Below are 12,022 nucleotides of genomic sequence, written 5' to 3'. Positions count from 1 at the left end.
TACCATTTTGGCAAAAGCTAATAGAATCCTAAGTGCATGCAGTGAACAGACCGTAAAAGGACATTTACTTCATTTAACTAAGAGATCATCAGGAAAGTCAAGTCCACAATCATAAGACCAAAGTGATTGCTGGGTTGCTAAAAACATTTCCACTTTCAGTAGAAAATGCTGAAATTTCTATTTCCTACAGTCTACATATAAAAATGTAACTCAGATAGAACTGACACTGAAGGATAAACCAAAAAAAGAAAGATAATCTCCTGAGAATTTGATTGATATGTTAGTTTGTACCTGATGAAGTAGGGAAGAGAGATAAGTAGCTTGCATTATTCTCCAAAAATCAGTCACTAGATTTCACTATTGTATAAAAGAAATGGAAAGGGAAAACCTACCAACAAGAAAGTCTGAGTTCAGTGTAAAGTAAATGATATAAGCAATTTATTTTAAATGTTGGTAGAGAAGATTTGCTTATAGGGAGAAAGACTAAAGCTGATTCAACAGTGCAGGATAGGAGGACTGCTACACTGAGCCATGCTAACGTAATTACATCCACTCCTTTTCATTTCTAGACTGCTATGTCAACACAAAGAATGGGAGCTTAGTGAAAATTCCATAGGAGTAAGAAATCAAGACACAATAAGAGCATTACAGATGAGGATCTCTGATTCCACAGAACCATAATGTATCACTGAAAGTTCTTCAATCAAATCAGACATTACAGACCCTTTTAGAAGAACTACCTCATTTTATGTCCGAGATAAAGAGCAGTGGCTGTGCTTTGCTGGAGCAGCGATTACCTGAAGTCCAAGGTAAGAGAAACCCAAGTAAGATGGTAGCACTGAGAGAGGGCATCAGAGGGCAGACAGATTGAAACCACAATCACAGAAAACTAGCCAATCAGATGACATGGACCACAGCTTGTCTAACTCAGTGAAACTAAGCCATGCCAAGTGGGGCCACCCAAGACGGACGGGTCATGGTGGAGAGGTCTGACAGAATGTGGTCCCCTGGAGAAGGGAATGGCAAACCACTTGAGTATTCTTGCCTTGAGAACCCCATGAACAGTATGAAAAGGCAAAAAGATAGGACACTGAGAGATGAACTCCCCAGGTCGATAGCTGCCCAGTATATTACTGGAGATCAGTGGAGAAATAACTCCAGAAAGAATGAGGGGATGGAGCCAAAGCAAAAACAACACCCAGCTGTGGATGTGACCGGTGATAGAAGCAAGGTCTAATGCAGTAAAGAGCAACATCGCATAGGAACCTGGAATGTTACGCCCATGAATCAAGACAAACTGGAAGCGGTCAAACAGGAGTAAGCAAGAGTGAATGTCGACATTCTAGGAATCAGTGAACTAAAAGGACTGGAATGGGTGAATTTAACTCAGATGACCATTATATCTACTACTGTGGGCAGGAATGCCTTAGAAGAAATGGAGTAGCCATCATAGTCAACAAAAGAGTCCCAAATGCAATACTTGGATGCAACCTCAAAAATGACAGAATGATCTCTGTTCATTTCCAAGGCAAACCATTCAATATCATGGTAATCCAAGCCTATGCCCCAACCAGTAACTCTGAAGAAGCTGAAGTTGAATGGTTCTATGAAGACCTACAAGACCTTCTAGAATCAACACCCAAAAAAGATGTCCTTTTCATTATAGGGGACTGGAATGTAAAAGTAGGAAGTCAAGAAACACCTGGAGTAACAGGCAAATTTGGCCTTGGAGTACAGAATGAAGCAGGGCAAAGACTAATAGAGTTTTGCCAAGAGAATGCACTGGTCATAGCAAACACCCTCTTCCAACAACACAAGAGAAGACTCTACACATGGACATCACCAGATGGCCAACACCAAAATCAGATTGATTATATTCTTTGCAGCCAAAGATGGAGAAGCTCTATACAGTCAGCAAAAACAAGACTGGGAGCTGACTGTGGCTTGGATCATGAATTCCTTATTACCAAATTCAGACTTAACTTAAGAAAGGGGGGGAAGTTACTAGACCATTTAAGTTTGACCTAAATCAAATCCTTTATGATTCTACAGTGGAAGTGAGAAATAGATTTAAGGGACTAGATCTGACAGAGTGCCTGATGAACTATGGACAGAGGTTTGTGACATTGTACAGGAGACAGGGATCAAGACCATCCCTAAGAAAAAGAAATACCAAAAAGCAAAATGGTTGTCTGAGGAGGCCTTACAAATAGCTGTGAAAAGAAGAGAAGTGAAAGGCAAAGGAGAAAAGGAAATATATTCCCATTTCAATGCAGAGTTCCACAGAATAGCAAGGAGAGATAAGAAAGCCTTCCTCAGTGATTGATGCAAAGAAATAGAGGGAAACAACAGAATGGGAAAGACTAGAGATATCTTCAAGAAAATTAGAGATACCAAGGAAATATTTCATACAAAGACGGGCTCAATAAAGGACAGAAGTGGTATGGACCTAAGAGGAGCAGAAGATATTAAGAAGAGATGGCAAGAATACACAGAAGAATTATACAAAAAAGATCTTCACTACCCCAATAATCATGATGGTGTGATCACACCTAGAACCATACATCCTGGAATGTGAAGTCAAGTGGGCCTTAGGAAGCATCACTATGAACACAGCTAGTGGAGGTGATGGAATTCCAGTTAAACTATTTCAAATCCTAAAAGATGAGGCTGTGAAAGTGCTACACTCAATATGTCAGCAAATTTGGAAGACTCAACAGTAGCCACAGGACTGGAAAAAGTCAATTTTCATTCCAATCCCAAAGAAAGGCAATGCTAAAGAATTCTCAAACTACAACACAATTGCACTCATCTCCCATTCTAGTAAAGTAATGCTCAAATTTCTCCAATCCAGGCTTCAGCAATACATGAACCGTGAACTTCTAGATGTTTGAGCTAGTTTTAGAAAAGGCAGAGGAACCAGAGAACAAATTCCCAACCTCCATTGGATCATCAAAAAAGCAAGAGAGTTCCATAAAAATATCTGCTTATGTTTTATTAAGCATGCCAAAACCTTCGACTGTGTGGATCACAATAAACTGTGGAAAATTCTGAAAGAGACGGGAATACCAGGCTACCTGACCTGCCTCTTGAAAAACCTGTATGCAGGTCAGGAAGCAACAGTTAGAACAGGACATGGAACAACAGACTGGTTCCAAATAGGAAAAGGAGTATGTCAAGGCTGTATATTGTCATCCTGCTTATTTAATTTCTATACAGAGTACATCATGAGAAACGCTGAGCTGGAAGAAGCACAAGCTGGAATCAAGATTGCCGGGAGAAATATCAATAACCTCAGAAATGCAGATGACATACCACCCTTATGGCAGAAAGTGAAGAAGAACTAAAGAGCCTCTTAATGAAAGTGAATTAGAAGAGTGAAAATGTTGACTTAAAGCTCAACATTCAGAAGACTAAGATCATGGCATCTGGTCCCATCACTTTTGGGAAATAGATGGGGAAACAGTGGAAACACTGGCTGACTTTATTTTTTGGGCTCCAAAATCACTGCACATGGTGATTGAAGCCATGAAATTAAAAGATGCTTACTCCTTAGAAGGAAAGTTATGACCAACTTAGATAGCATATTAAAAACCAGAGACACCACTTTGCCAACAAAGGTCCATCTAGTCAAGGCTATGGTTTTTCCAGTAGTCATGTATGGATGTGAGAGTTGCACTATAAAGAAAGCTGAGTGCCAAAGAATTGATGCTTTTGAACTGTGGTGTTGGAGAAAATTCTTGAGAGTCCCTTGGACTGCAAGGAGATCCAACCAGTGCATCCTAAAGGAGATCAGTCCTGGGTGTTCATTGGAAGGATTGATGTTGAAGCTGAGATGCCAATGCTTTGGCCCCCTGATGCAAAGAACTGACTCATTTGAAAAGGCCCTGATGTTGGGAAAGATTGACAGCAGGAGAAGAAGGGGACGACAGAGGATGAGATGGCTGAATGATATCACCGACTTGATGGACATGAGTTTGATTAAACTCTGGGATTTGGTGATGGACAGGGAGACCTTTTGTGCTGTGGTCATGGGGTCACAAAGAGTCAGACACAACTGAGTGATTGAACTGAACTTAACCGCGTTTTAAAGAAAATGCTTCATTTTAAAGGTGAAAAAGGAAACCAGGTAAAGATCAGAAGGATTAGACACATGAAAACTACTCAATGGAAATTGTGGGCCTGAACTACAGCCCTCTGTTCTCCACATTTAGTGAATTTTCACGTGTTCATACTGGGTAAATCACAGACTAAATTACACACATTACAGGTTGAACTATAAATATCACATGAATTATGTATCATCACAGGCTGAATTATACATATGGGCCATATACATATGTACTTAAGGTATCTTCTTTATCTATAATGATGGTGATATTAAGCAAAATCATTAAAAGATGGTTTTATTTAGCTTAACAGCAATTAAATTAAAAAAATAAAGTTACACTATAAGGAAAAAGTACTACAATAATAACTATACATCATATATTGTTCTGCCAACTATGAGGTGGTTAGAATCTCTAAAAATATTAGGGAAGGGGCCTCCCTGGAGGCCCAGTGGTTGGGACTCAGCCTCTACTGCAGCACTTCGGGGTTTGATTACTGATCAGGGAACTAATATCTTGCATGCCTCACAACATGGCCAGCATTTTTTTTGACTAAAATAAATTAGGGGATTCTAATAATATTAATTTAATTTTTTTAAACTTTTATAATGTAAATTATTAAATTTCCATAAACAAGACCTTTTAATATAAGAGACAGAAGATGTAAGAATATTTCTCCATTACATCTCTGCTAATAAATGTGACTTATATTACTGTGGGGGGATATTGGCTATCTATAAAATCACTCTTTGCAAAAGTTACTACAGTTTAATCCATAGATGATGACAGGGACCCATATTTTTTTAACTTAAATGAAACAGAGAGAGTATCAAAAAATGCAGATAGCTGTTTATAAACATAATTATGTATCAAAAAGAATTTTAATGAAATTGTTTTGATATCAAGCAAATAGAATAACTGAAGGTCCGTAAGTGCAAAGTAACTACCTGCTGCTGCTGCTGCTGCTAAGTCACTTCAGTCGTGTCTGACTCTGTGCCACCCCACAGACCTCAGCCCACCAGCTTCCCCTGTATCTGGGATTCTCCAGGCAAGAACACTGGAGTGGGTTGTCATTTCCTTCTCCAATGCGTGAAAGTGAAAACTGAAAGTGAAGTTGCTCAGTCGTGTCCGAATCTTAGCGACCCCATGGACCACAGCCTACCAGGCTCCTCCGTCCATGGGATTTTCCAGGCAAAGTACTGGAGTGGGGTGCCATTGCCTTCTCCGAAGTAACTACCTAGGGAACATGAAAAAGTAATTATAAAACTTGTAAAGCAGGGGGCTAGGTATAACCCACCTTTGAGCTCCAATGCATCCATTTTTATACCACTGCCATTTCCAAAAGCTTTCATTTTTATATATGACTCCCCTATTTAAAGACTTTTAACTCCCTATTTCCCACAGTGCAAAATCCATATTCTTTATCCTGACACATGGAGCTCTACATAGAACACCATCAATACAGCTAGCACCTTTAAATGTTTGATTGGTTGTGAACTATACCTTATTTGTTCTTCCCACAAGAGCTGCTCCACAATGTTGTTCTGGTGGGAACACACCATAATAAATCCCATATTCCTGAGTTTCCTGTGACTTATCTGCTCCATCACTGGGACCATCTCATTGGGACCATTCTCTTCCTCTTCACACACATCCACATCGTGTTTTTCTGCAAATGCACTTTTTCCAGGAAGGCCCTCCTGACCACATCACTGAATTACTCTAATGATTAATCAATAATTTTGCTATTTTTGTCATCATAAATAACTATCCTAGTGGATATCAGTCTGTTTGGGCAAGAATAATTTTTATTTTACTCAGCATCTCAAAAGGTGCATTGTACAACATGTGAGCATCATCAGTTCAGTTCACTTCAGTCGCTCAGTCGTGTCCGACTCTTTCCAACCCCATGAATCACAGCACGCCAGGCCTCATTGTCCATCACAAACTCCCGGAGTTTACTCAAACTTATGTCCATTGAGTCGGTCGGTGATGCCATCCAGCCATCTCATCCTCTGTCGTCCCCTTCTCCTCCTTCCCCCAATCCCTCCCAGCATCAAGGTCTTTTCCAATGAGTCAACTCTTTGTATGAGGTGGCCAAAGTTTTGGAGTTTCAGCTTCAGCATCAGTCCTTCCAATGAACACTGAGGACTGATCTCCTTTAGAATGGACGGATTGCATCTCCTTGCAGTCCAAGGGACTCTCAAGAGTCCTCTCCAACACCATAGTTTAAAAGCATCAATTCTTTGGTGCTCAGCTTTCTTCACAGTCCAACTCTCACATCCATACATGACCACTGGAAAAACCATAGCATTGATCAGACGGACCTTTGTTGGCAAAGTAATGTCTCTGCTTTTTAATATGCTATCTAGGTTGGTCATAACTTTCCTTCTGAGGCGTAAGTATCTTTTAATTTCATGGCTGCAATCACCATCTGCAGTGATTTTGGAGCCCCCAAAAATAAAGTCTGACACTGTCTCCACTGTCTCCCCATCTATTTCCCATGAAATGATGGGACCAGATGCCATGATCTTAGTTTTCTGAATGTTGAGCTTTAAGCCAACTTTTTCACTCTCCTCTTTCCCTTTTATCAAGAGGTTTTTTAGTTCCTCTTCACTTTCTGCCTTAAGGGTGGTGTCATCTGCTTATCTGAGGTTATTGATATTTCTCCCAACAATCTTGATTCCAGCTTGTGCTTCATCTAGCCCAGCGTTTCTCATGATGTAGTCTGCATATAAGTTAAATAAACAGGATGACAATATACAGCCTCAACATACTCCTTTTCTTATTTGGAACCAGTCTTTGTTCCATGTCCAGTTCTAACTGTTGCTTCCTGACCTGCATACAGGGTTCTCAAGAGGCAGGTCAGATGGTCTGGCATTCCCTTCCCTTTCAGAATTTTCCACAGTTCATTGTGATCCACACAGTCAAAGGCTTTGGCATAGACAATAAAGCAGAAATATACATTTTTTTGGAACTCTCTTGCTTTTTTGATGATCCAGCGGATGTTGGCAATTTGATCTCTGGTTCTTCTACCTTTTCTAAAAGCAGCTTGAACATCTGGAAGCTCATGGTTCACGTATTGCTGAAACCTGGCTTGGAGAATTTTGAGCATTACTTTACTAGCGTGTGAGATGAGTGCAATTGTGCAGTAGTTTGAGCATTCTTTGGGATTGCCTTTCTTTGGGATTGGAATGAAAACGGACCTTTTCCAGTCCTGTGGTCACTGCTGTTTTCCAAATTTGCTGACATATTGAGTGTAGCACTTTCACAGCATCATCCTTTAGGATTTGAAATAGTTCAACTGGAATTCCATCACCTCCATGTGAGCATCATAGTCATTCAATAAATAGTGAATACATAAACAATAGGTTTTAGAAAGGGACATATCTTCAGGTAACTGGAGGAAAAATGTAATTGACAATTGTCAATGTTATACTTGAAATCCAGCTTATATTTTCTGACTTGTAGACTTTTTTAAAGTTCTCATCTCATATGTAAGAGGATAAAAAAATAAATATAACCCAAGAACATGAGATGTTCTAATACCCCATAAACTGGACATAAATTGAAAACTAAAATACTGAGAAGAAAATTCTGTGTCTTCCATTGAATCTAGAGAAGATAGGTAAAGTGTAACCAATGGAGACTATTGGCACAAGAAACAGTAATAACACAGAAAACATATCTCTTGTATATATTTTTTTCAGATTTCTACAAAATTTTCTTAACAGCAGAAGTAGCCAACTGTCTCTTGATCTACAGATATCAAATGATTTTCAAAGTTTTGCATATAATCTTGAATTTAGCTTTTAAATCAAGGCAATATGAGCTGATATTTTAAAACACTAAATAGGACAAAGATGAGTCACCCTTCCCACACGACTCTATTCCCGTCCTGCATCCCATGTGTGATCGCTTTTATCCTTCCTGTTTAATTTTTTCTAGCGGTCATCTCCAACATTCTGAGCTTGTCCCCTATTTCTTGACTCATAAACTTTCAACTTTATTGATTAGCTTCCTGATGAGATAAATGAGTTTTTTTACTTGTAAGGATCCCCTACCACCTCCTCCAAATTTGAGAGTATCATAATACTCAGTTCTCAACTGGTTACTACTGAAAACTTTAAAATCTATTCAACTTGCTGTTTCTCTTTTCTATTGGTCATGGATATTTTGTCTGGACTCCCTGCTTTGTGAGACGAGGACATAAGCTTCAGTTAGCTTCATCTTATTTTTATCAGTGCTTAAAATAAGAAATTCTAATGAACATGTGAAAAGATGACTTAAGACAAATTTAAAATAGAAAACTAAGATATAGGTCTTAACACTCTTTCAGAATCGTACATTTTTTATTCTGTGTTTAAGAAAATAGGCTTTTAATGTAGTGCAATAAGAAAAAAACCTAGTATACCAATATCTATGAAAAAATATAATTTTAATATGTTATATTCTATAATATAGGATAAAATATAATTTTAGAGCTGTGAGAGTATGAGACAAAAGTGATTAAAGAACTTATTCCATCTCAATTTTTATTCTTATTTTTAATAGGAAGAAACATTTTTTTTTTGTTTTCCTCTTTGAATATTCTATCAGTTACAGTGAGTTCATATGTATATTATTATATTATTTTTTCCTATTTACAAACATAGTTACTCTGTAATTCAGCAGAAGAAATACATACATATTTCTTATATATAACAGAAAAGCGTATTTAAGCTGTGCAATTTCTGGAGAATATATTTGTTTTGTGGGGAGAAATGTGATGCTGGACCACCAAGGGGGCAATCACATAACAAACAGTATGAAAGACAGAAGATACTGAGGAAAAGATCTACATTTTAATTTCATCTGTGATAAAACTTAGTGAGAAGTGATTTGTTATAACAACTTGTGATAAAACATAGTGAAAAGTTACTACCTAAGCAATTTCCCAGCCTCTAAAAGTAGAAGAGCTACTGTTATGTAAATTGTCACCTGATTTTGCAGTTAAATGTGTAAATGTGAACCTTCCTTTACCAGTTTTCTAAGAGACCACGCTAAAACTATCCTTGAAGGAATGTAGCAAAATAGCAACATGATTTTATCTGATATTTGGTTTATTTAAAGCCTTAATTAAGGAGGCAGAGCTAGATAATTATTGCAAAATGTTATGCACATTATAATAAATGCAGACAGAGTAGCAGAGAAATAATATACAGCTGTCACAGGTGGATTTCCAAGAAGCAACTCTTGAGATGTAGAGCCATGTTCAGGTGTATTATCATTTAGAATGTGCTCTCAGGATCAACTCTTGGGATGGAAGCAGTATTTGCAGAAGGAATAGTTTTGCTGTCCTAAACAGGGACATCCTGAAATTGGAAGCTGGGATGCCACTGAGAGAGTTCCTTAACTGGGACAAAGACATTGAGCTTTTATAACCCTCTCCCCATCCCTGGCATCCAAATTAACTCCAGGTTGAATGCAGGCTGCCCTGAAGAAGAGGTGTCACTATGACCTATTAACAGCAAAGGCAACAGAATTGATGATATCTGCAGGCATCATTCCCTGCAGTTGGGAGAATAGGCTACAGTTCTGAGATTGGAGTGGACAGGGTACCACAGCATCCAACATGGTAATCCCCCTGACCTGAGGTTTCACTGTCCACAATTTTAGTTGTGGTAAAATGGAGTCTGAAAATATTAAAAGGAAAAATACAAAAATAAACTCATAAGTTTTAAATTGTGCACAATTCTGAGCAACATAATGAAATCTCATGCCATTCAGCTCCATCCCAGTGGGAAACCCAACCAGGGACATCACATTGTCTGATGTCCAACTGTCAACATCCAGGATAACCCAAAGTAGATGATCTCCCTCTGATATGGCCTCAGAAGGTTAGTAGTAGTAGCCTAACCCTATGTCACAATGCCTATATCAGTCACCTCATTTCATCTCATCACTTAGGTGTCTTATTATATAACCTCACATCATCACAAGAAGATTGAGTACAATACAGTATGATATTTTGAGAGACAGAGAGATGTTTCACATAAATTTTAATGCAGTATTTTTTATAATTATTCAATTGTATTATTGGATATTGTTGTTAATCCCTTACTGTGCCTAATTTATATTGGGTTGGTGCAAAAGTAATTGCACGTTTGCATTATTGGAACTTGCCACTTGATATTGGAATACATTTTTAAATAAATGTGGTTATGTTATGCATAATTTTAATGTTCTTTTTTTTGCTAATAACTTTTTACTTGCTGTTTAATTTATATTTATTTTAGACTAGGGAAATGTTAGACAAAAAGCAAATTCAAGAATTTTCTTATTCAAGTTCACAACAGTTTCCAAAGCAGTGGAGACAACTGCATTTGCCCCAGGAACTGCTAATGAACAGACAGTGAAGTGGTGATTTAAGAAGTTTTGCAAAGGAAAGGAGAGCCTTGAAGATGAGGAGCACAGTGGGCTGGGCATCAGAAGTTGATGATGATCAACTGAGAGCAATCATCAAGCTGATCCTCTTACAACTACAGGAGAAGTTGCCAAAGAACTCAAGGTGGACCATTCTATGGTTCAGGAATCTGGAAGAAAGTTTGGTATGAGACTTTCTGTAAGTTTCTGATACAAACCGGTATGAAAATCAACTCAAGTATAAAAATTAACCAACAAATCCTGCTTCCTTAATTGGAATACCTATATTCAATCTCTTTATCATACAGTCATCAATCTTTTTCTGGTTAAATGGAGTGAGAAATACACTTGCTGACTGACAATCTACCTGGTCCCTAGAGAGACTGCATACAATTAATAACTCCTAGAGCTCTCTGTGGGTCAGGCCTTCCTGGCCACCACTAAGACATCACCACTCACTGTGATCATTGTACCTGCCTGACTTCAACTTGCTTCTGTTATTTCAGAATCCTACCTGTGAACGTACTCTAGTACAGCACCTCTCAGCATCAGCCTTGGCTTACAGGTGACAGCTATAGCCCCGTTTCTCAGTGATACTGACATCCCTCATCAAGCCATTCCTTTTGTGTAGGAAGCAGAATGTCCCCAGAAACCCCCAGAGGGTCTCCAGTCCCAGGTAACATACCCACTTTGGCATGTGCACTTATCTCAGCTTCTTGACCTTTCTTTCTTTCTCCATGACCATTCATATATTTTTACTTTATTTGGCATGGGGTAACACTTTCTCCATTATATCTACTACTGTGGGCAGGAACTGCTTAGAAGAAATGGAGTAGCCATCATAGTCAACAAAACAGTCTGAAATGCAGTACTTGGATGCAATCTCAAAAACGACAGAATGATCTCTGTTCGTTTCCAAGGCAAATCATTCAATAGCACAGTAATCCAAGCCTATGCCCCAACCAGTAACACTGAAGAAGCTGAAATTGAATGGTTCTATGAAGACCTACAAGACCTTTTAGAATTAACACCCAATAAATTCCGTTTCATTATAAAGATGTCCTTTTCATTATAGGGGGCTGGAATGTACAAGTAGGAAGTCAAGCAACACCTGGAGTAACAGGCAAATTTGACCTTGGAGTACAGAATGAAGCAGGGCAAAGGCTAATAGAATTTTGCCAATAGAATGCACTGGTCATAGCAAACACCCTCTTCCAACAACACAAGAGAAGACTCTACACATGGACATCACCAGATGGCCAACACCAAAATCAGATTGATTATATTCTTTGCAGCCAAAGATGGAGAAGCTCTATACAGTCAGCAAAAACAAGACCAGGAGCTAACTGTGGCTCAGATCATGAACTCCTTATTGGCAAATTCAGACTTAAACTGAAGAGAGTAGGGATAACCACTAGACCATTCAGGTATGACCTAAATCAAATCTCTTATGACTATATGCTGGAAGTGAGAAGTAGATTTAAGGGACTAGATTTGATAGCAGAGAG

The sequence above is a fragment of the Muntiacus reevesi genome, chromosome 16 (assembly GCF_963930625.1).
Source record: "Muntiacus reevesi chromosome 16, mMunRee1.1, whole genome shotgun sequence".
NCBI classification, from domain to species: Eukaryota; Metazoa; Chordata; class Mammalia; order Artiodactyla; family Cervidae; genus Muntiacus; species Muntiacus reevesi.
This window is presented reverse-complemented; position numbering follows the sequence as displayed.